The following is a 21,501-nucleotide window of genomic DNA, read 5'->3' as shown; positions in this document are numbered from 1 at the left end:
TAAGTGTCCTAAATCAAACACAAAAGCCATATGGCGTTACACGAAAATATTCACAAAGAGTTACCAAAGTATCGCATAAATCGTCACTTAACAATTAGCGAACAAACATCCATTAATCGAAACAAAAAGCAAATGAAAACATGAACAAAGCTTAAAGTCAGTAGCAATTAGTTCATTTATAGGTCCAAGACCTTATACCAATCTATGTTAGTCAATTAACTTGAAACAAACAAAGTTCTAACGAAACTATACAAAACTAGGTCAAAACTAGTTAATAGAATTCAAATTAGGAGTGAAGTTAGAAAGATGTAATCAAATGCTATGAGTCAGTAGCTAATGACCTCTAAAAGGTGTCTAAGCAATCACAAAACAAGTCACAAAGTCTCATACAAAATTATAGGTCGTTTGGACAAGTTACGATACAATCGTTAATCAAAAGCGAGTTATTTACAAGTAACAAAGAAAAATCAAGTAAAATAAGAAAACATGACTTGAAAAATTCAACTCCAGGTCTTAGGACCTCTAAACATCCCTACTTATATGTACAAAAAGAAACTAAGTCAATTGCATAAAGGCAAAGCAAATTATAGGTCAAATTCACATGGTTATCCGTTTAGGAACGTACATAAATTGGGTATAGAAAATCTAATGAAAACCTAACCAAAACATAGAATTAAACTTTTATTTTTTTCACACAATATGGTATATGAGTCTACTGATATCACACAAAAAATGGCAATCAAATTCTACTCCTAAGGTATTAAACAAAATTAATTTGCAAAACCGATCAAACTAAAAACACAATGAACATACTAAAGGAAATGATTTATTAAAAACAACAAACTAAGTTCTAAAAATCTAACAAAAAATATCAAAAATTTCTACACACATTATTCTATTTAAAACATATTTTTATTTATTTTTTATTTCATGGGAAAATGATTTAGCAAGCAAAAATTGAAGAGGACACAAATTTAAGTAAAAGAAAATCTGCCTAAAACTGGGGGGTGAGAAAGCAATTTGCACTGAACTATGCTTCTCTTTATTAGCGCGTATGGGCCTGAACCTAGGTGGTGTAAAAACGAAAACAGTTAGGCCCAGGAGGTTGTGATCCACATGCTATTTTTATTTCATCCTTTTCTATTTATATCCAGCATGCCCATTATTTGCAAACTATGATTCCTTTTTTTTTACCTAAATAAAACGTGACATATATAAAGAAAACAATGTGGATATGATATCAGTGAGTCAACATAGGGTTAAGTCACTACGTGACAAAAATGACCATCGGCCAATTAGAGAGCAACACAAAACAAGGCCTTTATTCAAACTACCAGCAAGATTAAAATCAAAGAAAAAAAACAACTAGCCAATAAGAAACAGCCACCTAACATTCCCTAATCCACACAATTAAAACAATTGAAAGTAAAAAAAAAAGAAAAAGAAAACGCATGCACTTCACACGTGAACAGTACATGGAGGTACTGTTCATCATCTTCTCCGGTGATTCACGGTGGCACCGGTAGTGAACAAAAAAGTCCAGAAATGCAACACGATACCACTGTTCCACTCGTTTTTCCACGTAGATTTCAAATATGCCATTAATTTTAGCGTCCGAATACTCTAACATCAAGAATCAAGACGACGAAAATTCAAATCCGAACATAACAAATCAAGAATGCAGCATACAACACCGAAAACATTTGGCCAATGCCCAGCCTCCTTGGTGTGAGGAGCTCCCAGATGCAACATGACCTAATTCATGTTTCTATTATGCTGAGAAGGATTGGAGAATTTACCTGAACGAATCTTGCAAGAGAATGATAAGAAAACTCTACAAGCTGCGATACTCCTTTGAACCTTGATGCTACACTTCAAATCTTGTTCATTTGTTCTGAGAAATAAACTCAGATCTTGGAGCTTGATGCTTATACTTGCTTCTTCAAGAATTCGCAGCGATGATGGAGCTTGAATATTGGAGACGATGAATATAATGTGAGCATGAATTGAAACGCAAATTGATGATTACAGACGAGAGTGATGGAGATTTTTAGTGGTGATTGAAGGCGAGTGAAGATGATGAAGTTGGTGATGCTTCGATGGAAGTTGGTGGTGATTGTAGAAGTTTGAAGATGGAGGTCGTTTGGTGGTGGTTGAAGGTGATGAAGGTGGTTGGAAGTTTGTTACAGTGTCGTAACAAACTCTTTTTCTTTCAAAGAGAGAGTGAGAAGAAGATGAGAAAAGAAAGAATGAAGAGAGCGTGGAGAGGAAAATGATGAAGCTTGTTCAAGCTTTGTGAAGTTTTCATGGTGAGAGAGAGAGAGGGAGAGAGAGAGAGAGAGAGTTGTGTTGTTTGAAACTGAGAAAATAAAATTATCGAGCCGGGCTGAGAAATGGTGAGAGGTTTGTTTATATAGTGAGGATGAGTGTAGTGTATGGTGTTGTAGTGGGGATGATGTAGAGTATTTTTCTTTATGCAGATTTTGCATGGCTTGAATGAGTAAAATATTGACGTTGATGCAAGGCTATGTTACTCTTTCGTCCGTCGTGCTCGACATTCCAAATGCATGACTTTGCGCTCTTCTAACTTGTTGAATCCACACTCAAACAGCATGGTTCTTTTTTTAATGGATAGAGAAGCCATGATAGAGCACATTTGGTGTTGAACACATCTTGCAATATCACTTAGAAACATGAGAAAACCTTTCAAACATATGCTAATGCGCTAATGTCCTGGGTGCACGCGTGGGTAACCGGTTCCATGCTCAGTGGTATGCCTGAACACCATCATACGAACATGCAACTTAGAGATCTCTTATCTTGCTCCACATACAGCCAAACTCCTTAATCTTTGCGCCTTTTGGAAGAGGACACAGGGTAGAACATGTTTTCTTTCTAATTAGCTAAAAAGGATCCATGACAATCCTTAAAATTGACTTTAGATTAGGTACGCCATGTGTTTGACAAAATACCTCTCGCGTGACCTGGAATCCTGCCCAGCCATAGGCCATAAACTGTCTTGATATGATCATCACTTTGAACCACTCCAATTCACTCAATACACATCCCATTGCCCTGGATCTTGTCTCATTAGATGGAGTGCATGGAAGAGAATAGAATTCCACTAAACTTAAATCTATAGGGCTCTTGTGGTGATCTTAAACTTGTCTTCAACATTGCACGCCACATGTTCGTAGAAATGCCTGGGCATGACCTGGAATTTTGCCCAGCGATATGACTTGTACAAATGGATTCCTTCAATCTTCAAACTTTCATAACTCTTGATCCATACTTCAAATGAAGAAACCTTCAACTACAAAGTTGTAGATCTCCATGAATTGAACAACTTTGGTGTTGAGCTTGTCTTGAATCGAAGCCTTGATCCACGTGTAAATCATCCATGAAGTCAGCTGCTCAACCAAATTTCCAAATCCTCAAATATTTTTCTAAGTATTTTTCCTTTCTATTTTTGGTAATTCCAACCTTCCAAAAATGGCAACTTTGATTATTTTCTTGATTTTATTTATTTCTTTGATTTTCTTGACCAATTTTCCATCAAAAGTCCACATTTGACAGTTGACTTTGACTTTGACCAAAAAGTCAACATTTCCTGATTTTTCTGATTTCAAATGAATTTCCCGATTATTCAGTTTTCGATCCAATTCTCAGTCAATCTTCAACTTATTAAATCCACTGAATATTTCTTCTTCAAGGAAATCATACTTCATGCTCAAAATCATCCTCTGATTAAATATTAACCAAAAAGTCAACAGGGTTAACTTTGGTCAAAACCCTAATTTGGAATCCTTGATGAATTTGAAGCTTGTATCTTTTAATCAGAGCTTTGCCTTGGAGAGGATGAAACCCTGATTTTAGGGGGACCTCAATGGGGATGGTACCATACAATCAGACTTCAAATCTTTTTCTTTTGAACCAGGATATTTCCCACATAGAGGCTCTTTTCTTATCAATTCTGACTGGTAACCATGATATGGGTGAATGTAATGGATGGATGGCCTAGATGAGGTATGCACATGAATGTAAGGTGGGGCCAATTGGGGAATAAATAAGTGGGCAAATTTTGGGGTGCAACAGTTCGTTGTTAACGAAACTACTCCAGTTCACCCCCTTAGAGTGATTTACCTCAACGGAGGATTTAATCCACTAATCAATCTTGATTACAATGGTTTTCCACTTAGATACCTTCTAAGTCTTCTAGAGTATACTGATCACAACTTAATCACTCTAGGAAACAACCACTTAGAAACTTCTAAGTCTTATAGAGTCTACTGATCACAACTTGATCACTCTAGGAACCGTTTACAAATCAATGTAAAAATAAATGTTTACAAGAGTATTGAAATGCTTCTTAGAAAGCTATAATCACAACTGTGATATTTCTTTTAAGTTCTAAGCTTAAATCTTACTAAGATATTACAAGTGAAGTGAGGTTAAAGATGAAGTTTGAGAGCTTTTGAATTTGACAGCGTTTCAGTATTTTTGTGTAAAAGTTGTGTATTCATCTTCTCATCAGAACTTCTATTTATAGGCGTTTGAGAAGATGACCGTTGGGAACATTTAATGTGTTGCGTGTTCCGTACAGCTCTGCATTTAATGTTTCACTCTTTTGTCAACTACCTCGAGCCTTGCTTTTACTGCTTTTACTGACTTCGCCTTTTGTAGCTTCTAACGTTCCTTTTGTCAGTCAGCGTAGCCTGTCATCTTGTACTTGCTTCTGATCTGATGTTTGTAGATACAGCGTTTGAATAATCAGAGTCAAACAGCTTGGTGCAGAGCATCTTATTGTCTTCTGACTTTGAAGTGCTTTAGCGTGATACCATAAGAACTTCAATGCTTCTGCTTCTAAACTCATGTTCTTCTGATGCTTCATAGACCATGTTCTGATTCTGCTTGACAATCTTCTGATGTCTTGCGAGAGCATGTTCTGATGTTGCATACTTGAACCTTCTGAGTCAGTGCTTCTTGCGCTGAATTATGCATACTCCTTATATATTTCCTAAAATGGAAAGTGCATAGGATTAAAGTACCACATTGTCTTATACAAAATTCATATATAATGTTATCATCAAAACAAAGAATATTGATCAGAACAAATATTGTTCTAACAAACGGTTAGTCTCTCCAGCGTCGAGACAGTTCATGTTGAAGATTATTATGAATGGTTAGTCTCTCCAGCGTCGAGACAGTTCATGTTGAAGATTATTTATTAATTGTTAGTCTCTCCAGCATCGAGGCAGTTCATGTTGAAGTTATTTATGAATGGTTAGTCTCTCCAGCGTCGAGGCGGTTCATGTTGAAGTTATTTATGAATGGTTAGTTTCTCCAGCGTCGAGGTAGTTCATGTTGAAGTTATTTATGAATGGTTTGCTTCTCCAGCGTCGAGGCAGTTCATGTTGGAGTTATTTATGAATGGTTAGCCTCTTCAGCATCGAGTGATAACCCGAAATTATACTATTTATTTGGCTGGATTAACATAAATTATGTTTGTGTTTTATTTTAATTATGTTACTTTATTTTGGTATTACGCCGATATTTTATTGTATTTCAAGTATATGCTAGAAAAGAACCTAAATATGAATAAGAGAAAGAAACCGGAAGAAACAAGGAAAAATTGGAAGAAATGAAGGAATGAAGTATATATATATATATATATATATATATATATATATATATATATATATATATATATATAAAGAATTATGTGGCACCCACCTTGAAGTTGTGCCCCTCGTCACACTTAAGTGTGCCCCAGGGCACTCAATCCACGCCCCTTGGCACAGATTATACCCCTCAGCACAAAGAAGTGTGCCCCTCGACACGCAATGAGTGCCGCTGGGCACTGGCCTCAAATATGAGTGCCCCTCGGCACACCCAAAAATACCATGCCCCACGTCACGTTTTGCGTTACGAACAACACAGTTTGTTTCCTATATTATCTCAGCACGTTCAGGGGTCACTTCCTATATTTTCTGGAGAACGTATCTCTCGCGGGAGGGATTATTTCCTCAACTGCTTCGTGATACCAAGACTATAAATACAAGGCAGTTGCAAAAAACCAGTCTTTCTCTCTCGCTTCGCTTAGCCAGAATTTTCCTTGTTTAGTTTTTAGGCGGAAAAGCATACCATGTAAAAGTGGTAGTTTCTCACATCGAGGAACTACCACCCTATTAGTTTTACGTGTTGTTTCTTTTACTTGAATTCGGTACCGGATTTTCAAGAATGCCAGTTTAATATGCACTCAGTTCCAGTCATCGTACGTGAAGGATAATTTCATAAGTTAATTTCAGTCTTCTTTATTTCACGCATTTACAGGTTCTTATTTATTCTTTTATTATTATTGTTAGTTTGCTTTATAATTGTCAAACATGTTATCTTTAATTATGTTTACCATGTTTATTACATTCGAAATTAATTCCATGTCTAGCTAAACCGGTTTGATATCGGTATGTAAATTAATCAAACTAAAGGGGTCCGAAATAAGTTGGTCGGATTTAGTTTTACGAAAATCACTTTTCTGGTATAAGTTTCCAATAATTAATATTAAAACGGTTTGTTACGGAAGTAAAAACAGACAAAGGTTAGAAAACAATAAGAACGGAAGTTTGAGGATTTTATCCAGATAGTGGACATTTAACATTGATTTTGAACACAGTGGAAGCACTTTAAAACTGATTAAATTCTATTATTTTTCAAAGAGTGTTTTTAAATCTGACGGGATAGCGGAAGCATACGTTACGATTTAGGATCATAGTCTAATTCAATAAACACGGATGTGAGATAAGGATTTTTAAAATTAATAGTATTTACTGAAAATATATTTTTGCTAATTGAAAATGGCCAAAGAAACTTCGGATTTCCTAGGTTTGACGAACTACATACCGATATCCCTTTAATTAATATTTCAAACTAGATTTTAATTTATTTCCCATTTAGCTCCTATTATTTCCCTAAAATCAAATTAAAAGTATTAGCCTTAGCTTTACAAAGCGACGATAGATTACAGTAGGTAGACATTGGTCTATGTGGGTTCGACAATCTTTTATATTACTTCGATATTTCTGTGAACTTGCGGACCCATTAAGTTTTTGGCGCCGTTGCCGGGGACCGACAATCAATATTGTTATTCCATTGTTGCACCGTATAGACTAAAGAACTCTTATCTCTATAACTATGTATCACCAAATTTTCTCTATGAATACCACTCCCAATATCTTGAGGAACTGCACCTAAATTTCCCATATGATTACCATTCCCAGTATCTCAAGGAATCATAGGAACCTCATAAATCTGACCTTGAAATACTAATGGAGAACTTCAATGGGTCACTAACTCATTTTCACTAAAATCACCTCTGCAACTACCAATCTCAACATTTCGAGGAGTCGGAAGAATCTTATAATTCCAACCTAGGAAAATTAATTGGGAATTTCAATTTGACACCAACTTATCCTAAACCGAATTTCCTCTACGATCACCATAACCAATATTTTGAGGAGTCACCAGAATCCCATAAATCCGACCTTGAGATGTTAATGGAGAATTTTATTGAAATGCAAACTCTTTCTAGGCTATAATCTACTATGAAGGAGTGCTTTGTGGAAACACAAAATGCGACGCTAACTCATTTTGAAGAACCTCGAGAATCCCATAATTTCAACTTCAAAACATTAATGGAGGATTCCGATGCGACACTAAATCACTCTAGGCTAGAATCTATGTTAGAGCACTTCGTAGAGACACAAACTTCCCAAAATTAAGAGTTTAGAAAACAAAGTAGCCATATTAATTAATACTTTAGGAAACTAACAACTGTGGTCGAGTCCCTAGAAACTTACAACATGGTTTTGGAGAGTCAAATCGCCTTGCTTGAACAAAAACCTCTAGGACCATTCCCTGAGAGGCATGGAGATGAAGTTACAACCAATATTGAACAACAAAGTGAAAATCCTAAGGAGAGTGATAATGAGGTTGACGAAAGTAATATTGAGGTTGAGAAGAGTTCTTATGAGAAAAGAGTGGAGATTGAGAAAAATTCGCCGACACCAGACTTTTGTGAATTATTTTGCATTTTTTTTCATTAAGGGTTTGTCTTCACATATTATCGAGCTCACTTTCAAAAACTTCTCTTCCCATCCCCACCCTCTATTTCAAACAAGTTTTTCACATAGGTTTTTCACAAAAAAGGGTATTTATAAACAAAAGATAATAACACAAAACAAAGAGGTTCCTACTGGGTACCATGGATATGAGGGGTGCTTAAAATCTTCCCCTTGTATAACAAACCCTCCGTAGCCAGAACTCTGATAAGTTTATTAGTTTTTATTTTAAAAACTTATGTGGGTTTTATTCGCTCTTTCACCCATTCCTTTTTGGAAACAACAAAGCGAGGTGACAACTCTGTTTAAAATGAGCTAAGTCTTCTCATGACTCTAGTCTCACCAATTTCACCGCTACAAAGACCATCTTCATTTCTTCTTTAAGAAGATTTAGAGCAACAACTCTATGTTGAATCGCTTCTTCCAATGCTTGTCCTCTTCTTGAATATTGATCATGAAGCTTGTTACAGCTGATAACACATTTAATGATCATAAGCAAACATGAAACACTTCTTTGAGAAATAACTCAGTGTATTCAGTTTCTCAAGTCATTCAATGTAACAATGTATGCGTTGATCAAGTATTAGTGAACTTCTGATGACTCCAGCGGAGAATACTACTAAATAGTAGATATTTCTTCTTCAATTCTTCTATGATTTCTTCACGTAGGCTTATAGTTAGTGTATAAAAACACTATGTATGTGTTGCCTCTTGTGTAACTTATGATGCATGATTTCACATTTCTTCATTTATACTTTCAGGCTCAGCTTCTCTCTACAGATTTTCTCTTAAGAATTCTCTATCTTTGCACTTTGTAGTTACACCATGGGTTCACACTTTGGATGCATATTCAATGCATTTTGTTGTAAGAATGGGCACTCTATCAAGTTTGAAATTTGATCTATATATATATAGCTTTGATAAGTTACCATTGGAATCTAGTCGTTGAGATTTGTTGAATATTGCTTTGAATGCTTCGTCTATGTTGAGTCTTTAATGACAAGTGTTGTTCTTGGCAGAACCTTATCTTCAACATGATGATTGCATTTGATGGCGTGTTTCTTTGGTTAAGCTTGTCTTTCCAAAGCGCTGCATGTGGCTTGCTTCCTCAATAAACCTTGGGAATTATTCCTTTTAAATGTTGTAACCATTTTGCTTATGATGATTGTGGACCTCCGTTTTTTTAATCCCGGGCCATACCTTTGATCTGTAGAGATACGTGAACTGACTCTTTTTTATCACTTAATGCTTTCGCATTTTTGAAAATTCACAGAGTCGCCACCGACCTTTTATTTTATCCAATTAAGGAAAGGTTTATAAAAGAAACAGAAAAAAGACCTTTAAGAAATTCTGGGTAAGGGAGTAGGTTATACAAAGGGAAGGTGTTAGCACCCTTTGTATCCATGGTTATCCATGGGCTCTTAAGTTTGCTTAGCTCACTTGTTTTCGATCACTTTTCAATTGCTCTGAAATTGCTCATATGTGGTTTCAAATGCTTTTGTAAATTGAATTTTGTAATGATCCGTGTGTGGATGTATACAAAATGATTGTTTATCTTTCGAAAGATGTTTTGAAAAGAACGTTAATTTTGTAATAATCCGTGTTTGGATGTATACAAAGTATTGTCTTTTTGGAAAGTTTTGTTTTGAAAAACAACAGTGTATGAGAATTTTGTTTGTTTTGATTTGAGCAAGCAAACTAGGAGGTCTACCCTGAGTTGTAAGGTCTTTATCCTATTTCCTTTAAAAATCTATCCTTTCACCGGATATAAACGCAAGGTTCGATTTTGTACTCAAAACAGTAGAATTTTGACTTTTGATTTTGAAAAGAATGAGAAGGGATTACCTTAAGAGGTGCAAGTGTGATTGTGATTGGATTCAGATATTTTATCTTTGAAGTTAGTGATCTAACGGTTCAATTTTATCTTTGACATACACGCAGTTTATATTTGCTGGAAAGTAAAATGCGGAAATGTAAAGTGCGGAAAGTAAATCTACGCTATTACATCGATTGTGCAGGAAATGTAAACTAGCCTATTTACATGAATTTGACATCCTATACATTTATCTAGGAATTTAAATTGCAAGGAAAATAAAAGGCCTGTTTTTCGATTTTTATGATTGATTTTAATTATAATTAATGCATGATTAATTAAATTAAAATGAAGAAAAAGATGAAAATAGATTTAAACCTAGAAATTAAGTTTAAAATATGTAAAAAATATTTGTTAATTAATTTTAAACAAAACTATTTTTTTTTGGAATTTTTGGAATTGATTTAAGTTAATTAAAACATAATTATGTAAATAATTATACAAATAATTAAAACTTAAAAATAAAATTATTCAAAATATGAACAAAATTAGTTTATAATATATAAACAATATTTTATATAAAGAACAAATTTTTTTATGATTTTTTGATTGGTTAGAATAATTAAAAAGCAAATATATAAATATATACTAATTAATTATGCAAAATATTGAAATTTTAAAGAAAAATAAAATATTTTTATTTCAGAAAATAATATATTATTTTAGAAGTCTAAAAATATTTTTTGTGTATTTTTTGGATTTTTAAAACTATTTTTAATTAATTTAACAAAGAAATTAAAATAAAATAGAAAATAAAATAGAAAATAAAAGGATAATGATCCTGTGTGGTTTGATTGAGGGATAATGATCCTGAAGCGTTGGATGAGCTGTTAAGCAAGATCAGGTGGTCCAGAAATTGAGGCACGTGGTATACGTTACACCTGCAAAACACTGGATTAGTGGAAAGTTTAAAAAAGTACGCGCGCTGCTGAACCAATAGGAGGAAGACACGTCTTCGTCTTCAACCTTCAGACAAGGCCTTTAACAGCGCTTTTGTAAAAAAGCGCTATAGTAAGTGAGCCCTAATTCTGCAAAATAACGAATAGGGGTAAAGAAGCAAATAAATTTGGCGCGATGGTACCATTCAACTCGTTTTGTCCATACAAATCTAATGGTACTATTTAGAACCTCTAATTTTGCCTAATTTGGAAAGCCCTAATTTTGAAGCTATGAACCCTAAAATGGTAGTTTCGTTTATACGTGTTCAAACTTCAATTAAGTTTCCAGAAATGATCTACACCTCAAACCAAACTTAATAGTATGTCTACATCTTGTTAAGCATGTGTGAATAACCAGATACGAATTGATTTTAGTTTGAACAAATTTGGACCTGTATAGCTCGATTCAGTGAGCTTCAAGGCTTGTAACTGATTGGGATAGTTTCAGTGATGTTCAAGGAAGGTGTCTGAATGCTTAGTTTGTATTGAAATGGACTGAAATTACAAATTCGAATTTGAATTTTCTTTGAAACTTTTCAAGTGATTACAAGTGTGTATGAGCTAAGCTTTGCTTCTGAACTTGCCCTCCCTCTGTTACTAAACTATGATAGCTTATTTATAAGCATTGAGTGCTTAGAATTGAAGCTAATATGCAACTAGTTGCCTTTGTTGAAATCTTGCATTTTTTAATATTAAAAAAGCTTTGAATTCTTGACCAAGTCCCCTTGCCTTCAATGCACCTGCCTGGCTCTTCAATTCTCTGCAGAAAGGTAGAGATTCCTTGGGTGAGTCATGCTTGGAAGTTAAGCTACCATTTATCCATCCATTTTTCTTTTAATTTAATCTTAAAATAAGACAATTTTATGCCAAAAATGGATAAAAAAAGGTGTGGGCTTAGTCTTGGTCGTGGGAGTCCCATATCATCATGGAAATGATGTTTGAATGCTGAAAACTTGGCCCCATTTGGAAAAAATACATTTTTGAGCAATGTTGATTTCATGCATTTTCCCAAAATTTAGCCAACTTCAACAAGGTGTAAATCCTTCAATTTTTGTCATATGAAGGAGATCTTGCACTTTTTAGAAACCTCAAAGAGTCCTCTAACCAATGTCTTTGGTCTCATGTCAAAATGATATTTGATGCTCCTTGTGTGTCCTTTTGAAAAAAGTGTCTTTTTGTTGACTTTGAAAATGACATGTAATGTCTTTGATCATATTTTTCAAATGGTGAATCCAATGACCATGGGATCAATGGCATTTGAAAGATAATTGAATTTCCTTCAAGATGAGCTTTGGTTTGAATTTTTTGGATGAAGGATGAGAGAGTTATGATCAGTCAAAGTTGAGTTGACTTTTCAGGCAAAAACCCTAATTTTGAATCTTAGAGTTTTGTTGATTTTTGATCTTTCCTTGATGAATTATGATCATCCAATGATCAAATGATGAATCCTTTGACAAAATATGGACTTTGACAAAAAATTTCATTTTTGACTGTCTGTTGACTTTTTTGGTCAAACGGGTCGTCTGTTGACTGTTTGAGCTGCTGACGGTGCGTCTGAGTGAATTGAAGTTTGAAAATTTGTATGATGGTACTTTGAGATATATGGATGTGTATGAAATCCATTTGAGCTCTCAAAAACTTGTTGCTCCTGTAAAAACAAGAAAAACCCTGATTATGGACTGTTTGTGTAGGAGACAATTAAACGTACCTGATTTTTGTGCAGTGTTGAGTTTCTGCTAATCGCGTGATATTCAGAAGACTTCTAGCACAAAAGATCTTGGAATTTTGAATTGTGAAAGATTGATTTGATTGATGGTACAAAACACTGAGAATTGTACTGCCAGCAGTTTGGCTGTCGACTGACTGTAGCAGTTAGAGTGAAAAATCAACAGTCAAAATTAATTTTCTTTTTTGTTGTTTTTGTTTTATGTTTTATGTGAAAAATGAAAGTTTATTTACATGACTTGTTAAAAAAACATAGACATAATAAATAACTAATATTTACGGTATGCGGGCAAAATTACCGATAATAACCCTGAAAATCATTTAATGCACAGAAATAGGAATATTTGACTGGCAGAAAACACACAAAATATTATCTTAGTAATTAAGAAATATTATGACAAATAGTACAACATTTAATACTGACAGTACAAATATTACATACTATATTGAAAAGTACGACGAATAAACGGTACATTTAAGAAATAAGAAATACGGCAAATTTTAAGAATGACGATTAATGACCCATGCTATGAACAATAACATGTAGATGATTGGGAGTGCAACCATTGCAGGTCCACACTCTTCAGGACTATGCAGGCAGAAGAAAGTCATGATCACCGTAGCAATGGTGATGACTGTAAGAAACAGTGTCTCTATCCACTTTGCCATTCTTGTCAGGGAAGAAGAGAAAATAGATATGAGGTAGGAATTTGAAAGATGAGTTAGAATTTGATGTGAGATTTTATAGAAGAAAATGAGAGGTATTTATAGAATGGAAAGAAGGATAGAGACGTTGGGGAATGATGTGATTCCGTACAAAAGGAAAATTTGAGTGAAAGTAAGATTTGAAAGAAAGTGGATGATAGTGTTGGGAAAAAGAGAGATTTGATTTTTGAAAAAGAGATTTGAAAAGGTTTTTGAAAATAATGGAATATAGTACAAAAATTAGTGGGAAACAAAAGATAATAATAATCTACTTGTTACCAGTACAGTCTGAGTTTCCTGATTCTGCGCCTGCAAAAAGATTTAACTCTGCACCAATTGTGTCAGTACTATTTATCTGTAAATAAATAAATAGCATGTGTGAAGTAATAAACAGTATTTGGCGTTTGCGTAAGAATAAATTCAACTGCAAGCCAAATTATTGTATAAGAAAAATTCTAAAAACTAAGTATTTCATATGTCAGGATATTTGTTGAAATAAAAATCCATGATTATATGAGACTCTTAATTTTCAGATTGGAGTTTTCTTGAAAAAAGATGCGGGCAAATTTTGGGGTATAACAGTTGCCCCTATTCAATCTTCTTAAACCTGAAGAGATTGTCTGAAATCTGAAGGTAGAAGATGATTGAATATTTAGATGCCCTGAAAATTTGCACTTACCTTGATCAGAAGAGATGTTGGAAGTTGCATTTGAATGTCGTCTGCGAAATGTTGTTGGCAGATTGAAACATTACCTGAGATGGGCTTTCGGATGCCACCTGGTGAATGTGTTGATGTTTTGTTCATCAGAATGAATCCATTGATTATATCTTGATGAAGGATTTGAAAGTCTTTGTGTTGACTGTTTCGGAACCGTCCAAGGTTACCGCTTTAAGTCTTGGAGGATAATCGTTACGGAACTTGTCCAAAGTTTTTCCGATTTAGATTTTGGAAGTTGATCATTGTGGAACCGTCTGAGGTATCGCTTTAGATCTGCAATGTTAGATCGTTTTGGAACCGTCTGAGGTATCGCTTTAGATCTGCAATGTTAGATCGTTTTGGAACCGTCTGAGGTATCGCTTTAGATCTGTGATGCTAGATCGTTCTGGAACCGTCTGAGGTATCGCTTTAGATCTGCAATGTTAGATCGTTCTGGAACCGTCTGAGGTATCGCTTTAGATCTGTAATGCTAGATCGTTTTGGAACCGTCTGAGGTATCAACTTTAGATCTGCAATGTTAGATCGTTTTGGAACCGTCTGAGGTATCACTTTAGATCTTGCAATATTAGATCGTTCTGGAACCGTCTGAGGTATCGCTTTAGATCTGTGATGTTAGATCGTTCTGGAACCGCCTGAGGTATCAACTTAGATCTGCAATATTAGATCGTTCTGGAACCGTCTGAGGTATCAACTTTAGATCTGTGATGTCTGTTTTTGAGTTGGTAAGTGATCAGAATGAATCTTCGGCTTGATTATATCTGAGAGAACTGTTCATGGAGTTCAGGTGAACACTGCATGTGATTGAGAACATCTTTGTTGAAGATATCCGTCTGCCTGAAAAATCAAGTTAGTGATATGCAATGTTTATGATGCATGTAATGTGAGATATTCCCGAAGAAATATGCATGTGATGTTGTGTATGAATATGCGTATGAATATGCGCATGATGCATGATGTATGATGCATGATGTATGAATATGAATATGTGATGTATGAATGTGATGTATGAATATGATGTATGAATGTGATGTATGAATGTGAGATGTCAAGCTTCTATTTGGGAAAATAAATTTCCGCCAGTCATCTGGATATGACTATATTGTGATCGTTGATGATCTTTTGTCTTGTTTGAGTACCCTTGGCTGGGGAAATTCTTCGAGAACCCTGGTACTCTGTTGAAGGATCTTTGAATATCACTTGGGAATGAAAGGTAGCTGGAAGTTCTGATGCCCTTTCAAATGGGAATGAGGAAGATGCATAATCCTCCGATGCACTATCTGACCAAGTCCGGGTGCGGGGATCACACCTTCTGAAGATAGTAATCTGGAACAACCCTGCTGGGGGATAAGACTTCTTTTGAAGAGAAAATCTTTTTGAGGAATTTGCTGAGAAATGCGCTTCTCTTGGGGATTTTCTTCTGATGGAATGATGTCCAGGTAATTGGGACATTTCCTGAATGCTATTCCTGTTTTTCCTGGTAAACATCAATCATATTCAAATGCACATGTTCATTCAAAATTATCACTAGGACGCTTACGTATTTAAACAGAACAAGCGAAAATGGTGATTTTGAGCCTAAGCTGCATTGATTTTTGAAAAAGAGCCATGATAGGCTGGTTAGCACAGGGAGACAACAATCCTAGAAGTAGGAAACTGTCAGAAAGTTTTGGAAAATATTTATGAAGATAAATAGCTATGTGAAAATGATTCAGTCAAGTTTCAACTCTGCTATTGCCAATCTGTCTTCGAGCGTCTCATCCCTCTCTTGTTGGAAGAAAGTGATTGGACTGATCGGTGTCTTTGAGGTGTTGAATCTTGATGGTGAGTAGGCAGCTGAACGGAACACAGTTGTATGCTTCATTCCCTAACTTTTGCCTAGGCTGCCCTTTCAGGTTTTCAGCCTACCGGGATAGTATTTGTTTAGTCTCTAATTTTTGCCTGGACCGCCCTTTCGGGTTTTCAATCCACCGAGACGCTCATTTTTTGCCTAAGTTGCCCTTTCAGGTTTTCAACTTAGCGAGCTGTTTTCTTTGTTTTTTTTTTTCTTTTTAAGAGAAGTATTTTTTGACTATGTCAGCATTCACAGGGTGTGGGAAATCCTCGCCATCCATGGTGGTAAGCAACATGGCGCCGCCGGAGAATATTTTCTTGATTATGAATGGTCCCTCGTAGGTGGGAGTCCATTTGCCTCTGGGATCACCTTGTGGTAAGATGATGCGTTTGACAACCAAGCCACCAGTTTTGTATGCTTGACTTTTGACTTTTTTGTTGAAGGCTTTGATCATACGCTTTTGGTATAGCTGACCATGACAAATAGCTGCGAGCCTTTTCTCATCAATCAAGTTTATCTGGTCCAACCGTGTTTGAATCCAATCGTCTTCGTCTAGATTGGCTTCTTTCATAATCCTTAGGGAAGGAATCTGAATTTCAATTGGAAGAACTGCCTCCATACCATAGACTAAGGAGAATGGAGTTGCCCCTGTTAAAGTACGCGCAGATGTGCGATAACCATGAAGGGCAAAAAGCAACATCTCATGCCAGTCTTTGTAGGTTACTGTCATTTTTTGTATGATTTTCTTGATGTTCTTGTTGGCAGCTTCCACCGCGCCGTTCATCTTTGGCCGATATGGAGAAGAATTATGATGTTTGATCTTGAACTGTGTGCAAAGTTCAGTAATCATTCTGTTGTTTAGATTTGTGCCATTGTCCGTGATAATCCGTTCAGGGATGCCGTACCGACAAATGAGATTGTATTTGATGAACCGGGCCACCACATTCTTGGTAACAGAAGCAAATGAAGCTGCTTCTACCCACTTTGTGAAGTAGTCAATAGCGATGTCCGTTGGAGGCAGTAGGTTTGATTTCTCCAATCATATCAATACCCCACATTGCAAAAGGCCAAGGAGCCGTCAGGACGCTTAATGGAACTGGAAGTACATGTACTTTGTCAGCGTATATCTGGCATTTGTGACATGTTCGGGAGTGATGATGGCAGTCTGTTTCCATGGTAGACCAGTAATAACCTGCTCTCAGGATCTTAAGTGGTAGTAGCTCAAGTGGTAGCAGGAATTGCTATGAATATGTACTTAACCCCTAGGTACATGGTTCGATTCCTGCGGGAGGCAAAAACAATATTTCCTGGGCAGCCGATAAGCGGACCTAGGGGGGATTATTGATTAAGCCGGTAACATGCTCGGTTGGCTGACACGGTTGATGCGTGCAGCGGATATCGGGGTGTTACCACAACATCACTTGGTTGTAACACAATTCCTTCGAAGTCAAGCTTTTCTAGTACTGTTTTTGGTAACACGTTCAAAGAAGAACCGTTATCTACTAGCACATGAGATAGAGTGGTGCCATTACATTCAATGGAGATATGTAAGGCTTTGTTGTGATTTTTTCCAGCAGGGGTTAGATCCACATCAGAGAAACCGAGACCATTGCTCACGGTTAGATTGGCAACACAATTCTCAAATTGGTCGACTGAGATCTCTTGAGGCACATGCGCAGCTTTCAGGAACTTCATCAGAGCTTTGGCATGAGCTTCTGAATATTTTAGCAGAGATAGCATTGGGATTTTTGAAGCAGTGTGCCCTAGTTGCTCAAAAATATTGTAATCACTCTTGCAGATGATTTTCAATATTTCCTCCATTTCTTGCTTCGATGGATCCTCAGCAGTGATCTCCACCGGGGTTTGAATTTGTTCAACTTGTGGCTCTTTGCCTCGAGCGTTGACATTTTGATTAGGAACTGGGACTCGGACTGGACCAGCAGCAATATTTGGAGAAATTTCTGGTGAAAAGATTCTTCCACTTCTCGTGATCTTGCTGGTACCCACAATATTACCCACAGTTGGAGTAGTTAACTTTGCGGTCTCTTCAGTCGAGGTACCCTGATTAACTCCATGAATGTAAACATTAGTGTCGTATCCCCATGGGACAGCTTTGTCTGAGGAGTATGGAAATGGAGTTGGACTAGCAATGACTACTGATGCCACTTTGAGTGTAGCAGAAATTTTGAATGGAGCCTTGGCAGAGATTTTGAATGGTAAGCTGGAGATCACTGAGGCATCCTCTATTCTCATCCTGTTTGCAAAGACTTCGCACAGCACGTCCATAGAAGGGAGCCTCTCAAACATAATGATACGGCGATCCATCCATTTTTGAATTCCCATCCTCAGATTTTCACAACCATTGGGCAGGCAGGAGCAGTAAAAGCAGTCGGGGTCACACCCTGGAAAGTAACCAGCTCGGATTAGCTTCCCTTTGACTTCGCAGAGTGGAGTTGATAATTCGTTCACATCATAGATGTAAACAGTGTCCAGGATAGCGTTGACAGTTTTGTCATGCTTTGGCATAGGTGCAGTGATGACATTTGGAGTTTCTGGAGGATCGAACTCAATTTCCCCAGCATCTATCATATCTTGTATTTTATTTTTCAAGGCCCAGCAGTGATCTGCGTCATGTCCTGGAAAGTTTGAGTGATAGGCACATGTTGCATCAGGGCGATAATTCGGAGAGGAAGTGTTGACATTCTTTGGAGGACCTCTTAAGGTGATCAGATCTGCTTTTAGCAAGTGCTGCAATGCCTGAGAGATTGGCATGTTGATTTTGGTGAAATTTTTTCTTGGTGCATCTGGTCGATGCGTATATTTTGGCTGTTGATCTTTTTGAGGTGCAGATGCGGAGATCAGAACTGCCCCTACAGATTGATGCTGCTCACTTTTGCGACTTTTCTGAATTTGTGTTGCATTGACCTCATTTCTCCCGCTGATGGGCCTTTTTGTAGTACCAGAGGAGGAACCTATTTGAATTTTTCCATTTTGAATGCCACTTTCGACACGTTCTCCGGTCAGTATCAGGTCAGTGAAACCTGATGATGAGCTTCCCAACAAATGGCTATAGAAAGGGCCAGTTAAAGTGCCCATGAACATGTCAACTAGTTCGCGATCTGATAAGGGTGGTTGAACCCTTCCAGCCATATCTCTCCACTTTTGTGCATATCCTTTGAAACTTTCTTTTGGTCCCATAGACATGCTCCTTAGTTGAGTACGGGTTGGCGCAAGATCAGCATTGTATTGGTACTGTTTGTAAAAAGCAGCAGCTAATTCTTCCCAAGTATGAACCTTGGTATTTTCCAAGTGATAGTACCACTCGAGTTGTGTACCCGACAGACTTTCTTGGAAGAAGTGAATCCACAATTTGTTATCCGTTGTATGAGGTTGTATCTTCCTCACATAGGATCTCAGATGTAGTTTCGGGCAGGAAACTCCATCATATTTTGCAAAGACAGGAACTTTGAATTTTGGAGGGATAACAACATCCGAGATGAGCCCCAGATCATTGAAATCTAAGCCAGGTATTTTTTGTATCTCCATAGCTTTCATACGGTCTTCCAGCTGTTGGTATTTTTCATCATCCGGTTCGTCCCCAGAATGATCATTTTCTTCATTTGAAGAGAGAAAGAGGGTTTAGCAGAACCCTGGTTGCTTTGATTGTCTTCTTGTTCATCATCACCGACTGTTTCAGGGATCGGTGGCTTTTTGAACTTTTTGACTGGGACTTTGATCTTTCTTTTCAGGTGACTCAAGCCTACAGATCCTTTGGGTTTCTTTTTCTTCTTGATTATCAGGGCTTTCAGTTCTTGTTGCCCCTTTGCCAGTTCCAGAATTGCCACTTGAACTTGGGCATTCTGTGCTTCGAGATTCTTGATGCTCATTTCAGATTCCATCTCTTCTGACTGAAATAAACAGCGAGAAGATGAGAAATCCGTCATGTGAACCTGTTATGCAATGTGTATGACTGGATGCCATGTGTATGAAATGTATGAAATGTATATGCAATGTATATGAATGCAATGTATGAAATGTATATGCAATGCATGTGTGTGCAATGTTTCAAGGATCTTAGAGTTTAGATTTGTTAAAGAAGAAACAAACGTTAGTTAATCAATTTATTTCTCTTTTTTTTTCGCTTCTTTTTTCTTTGCCTCATTTGGGCTTACAAGACAGAAATAAAATAAATGATCCTTCAGGTCTCCCGTGGACGCTTTCTCTTTGCCCCCATGAATGTGTTGATCTGCTGTTCTTCTTGAAGCTGTCCGGTGAGCTCCAATATCCTTCTCTCATAGTCTTGACAGTATGATTTGAAGGTGTCTCTTTCCTCTTTGAGTTGAACCCAAGATTTTTGCAACTCTTCTAGGTTAGTTGGCATGTCCAGGTGTAGAATAACTTGAGGTTCATATCCTTCGACCTCTGGTTCAATAGTCACAGGTAGAACTGCAGGATATGGCATAAGGAGTTTCTGAGCATGAGTGCGGACCCATCTGAGGTAGGGTTCCATAGGAATAGAATTCCATTGCCCCAAAGTTTTGCTTTCTATTCTATAGACACTGCCCCATGCATGTATGAACCTTCGTCGGTGTCTATGAGAATCATTCTCGTAATCAAACACAATGCCATGGATAATCATGTCATGAGGACCGTTGCTCCTTGCATATCCGAATTGGCGTAGAGCTAAAGAGGGATTGTAAGTGATGCCTCCTTTGATGCCAAGGAGTGGCACATTAGGGTATTCTCCACAATGATCAATGATAGTAATGTCTTTTTGAAAGAAGTTCCACCGGATATCTGAATGAGACAAAGACATAATCTTGTGAGACCAATGCATTCTTTGTTCATTTCTCAACACTGATCGGGGAAGATGAAATGTAAACCACCTAGCCAGTAGTGGTATACAGCACATGAGAGTTCCTCGTTTCTTCATGGTACGAGTGTGTAGAGAATGTAGAATGTCTCCCAGCAATGTTGGTACCGGGTTACGGATTAGGAAAAGGTTGATGATGTGTACACTTATGAACTGATCGGGACTAGGGAATAAAACCAACCCATAGATCAAAAGTTCCATAACTTCCTCAAAAGCTGGATAACTTTTGTTTTCTAGCAGTAGTCGAGCCTTTTCCAATAAGAACTTGGTAAGCAAACCCTTAACTCCACTCTTTGTTTCCCAATTGGACTCGATTTCTGATTTCCGCAGATGTAAAGCAGCAGTAATGACTTCAGGTTTTGGAATCCTTTCTAAACCAGTGAAAGGTAATTGATCTCGAATAGGTAATCCCATTAGTTCAGAGAATTCTTCCAAAGTGGGTACCAACTGGTAATCAGGAAAGGTAAAGCAATGATGTTCAGGGTCAAAGAACTGGAACAGGACCCGTATCATGTCTTCTTCAAATTTTGAGGTAACCAAATGGAGTAGGTGACCATGCCTTTCAGTGAATTGAACATTCCTGGGGAATTCTGACACTAAGTCTTTTAGTTCAGATGGTACCGTTGAGATGTTGATTCGGATGTAATCTTTGGTGGCTGGAGCCATTACCTGTAAAAACAAAGGTAAACTCTTTGATCCTTGAAGTGTTTGGTGCAAAAAA

This window comes from Vicia villosa, unplaced genomic scaffold (genome assembly GCF_029867415.1).
Source record: "Vicia villosa cultivar HV-30 ecotype Madison, WI unplaced genomic scaffold, Vvil1.0 ctg.000556F_1_1, whole genome shotgun sequence".
In the NCBI taxonomy this organism is placed as follows: domain Eukaryota; kingdom Viridiplantae; phylum Streptophyta; class Magnoliopsida; order Fabales; family Fabaceae; genus Vicia; species Vicia villosa.
Note: the sequence above shows the minus strand (reverse complement) of the source record.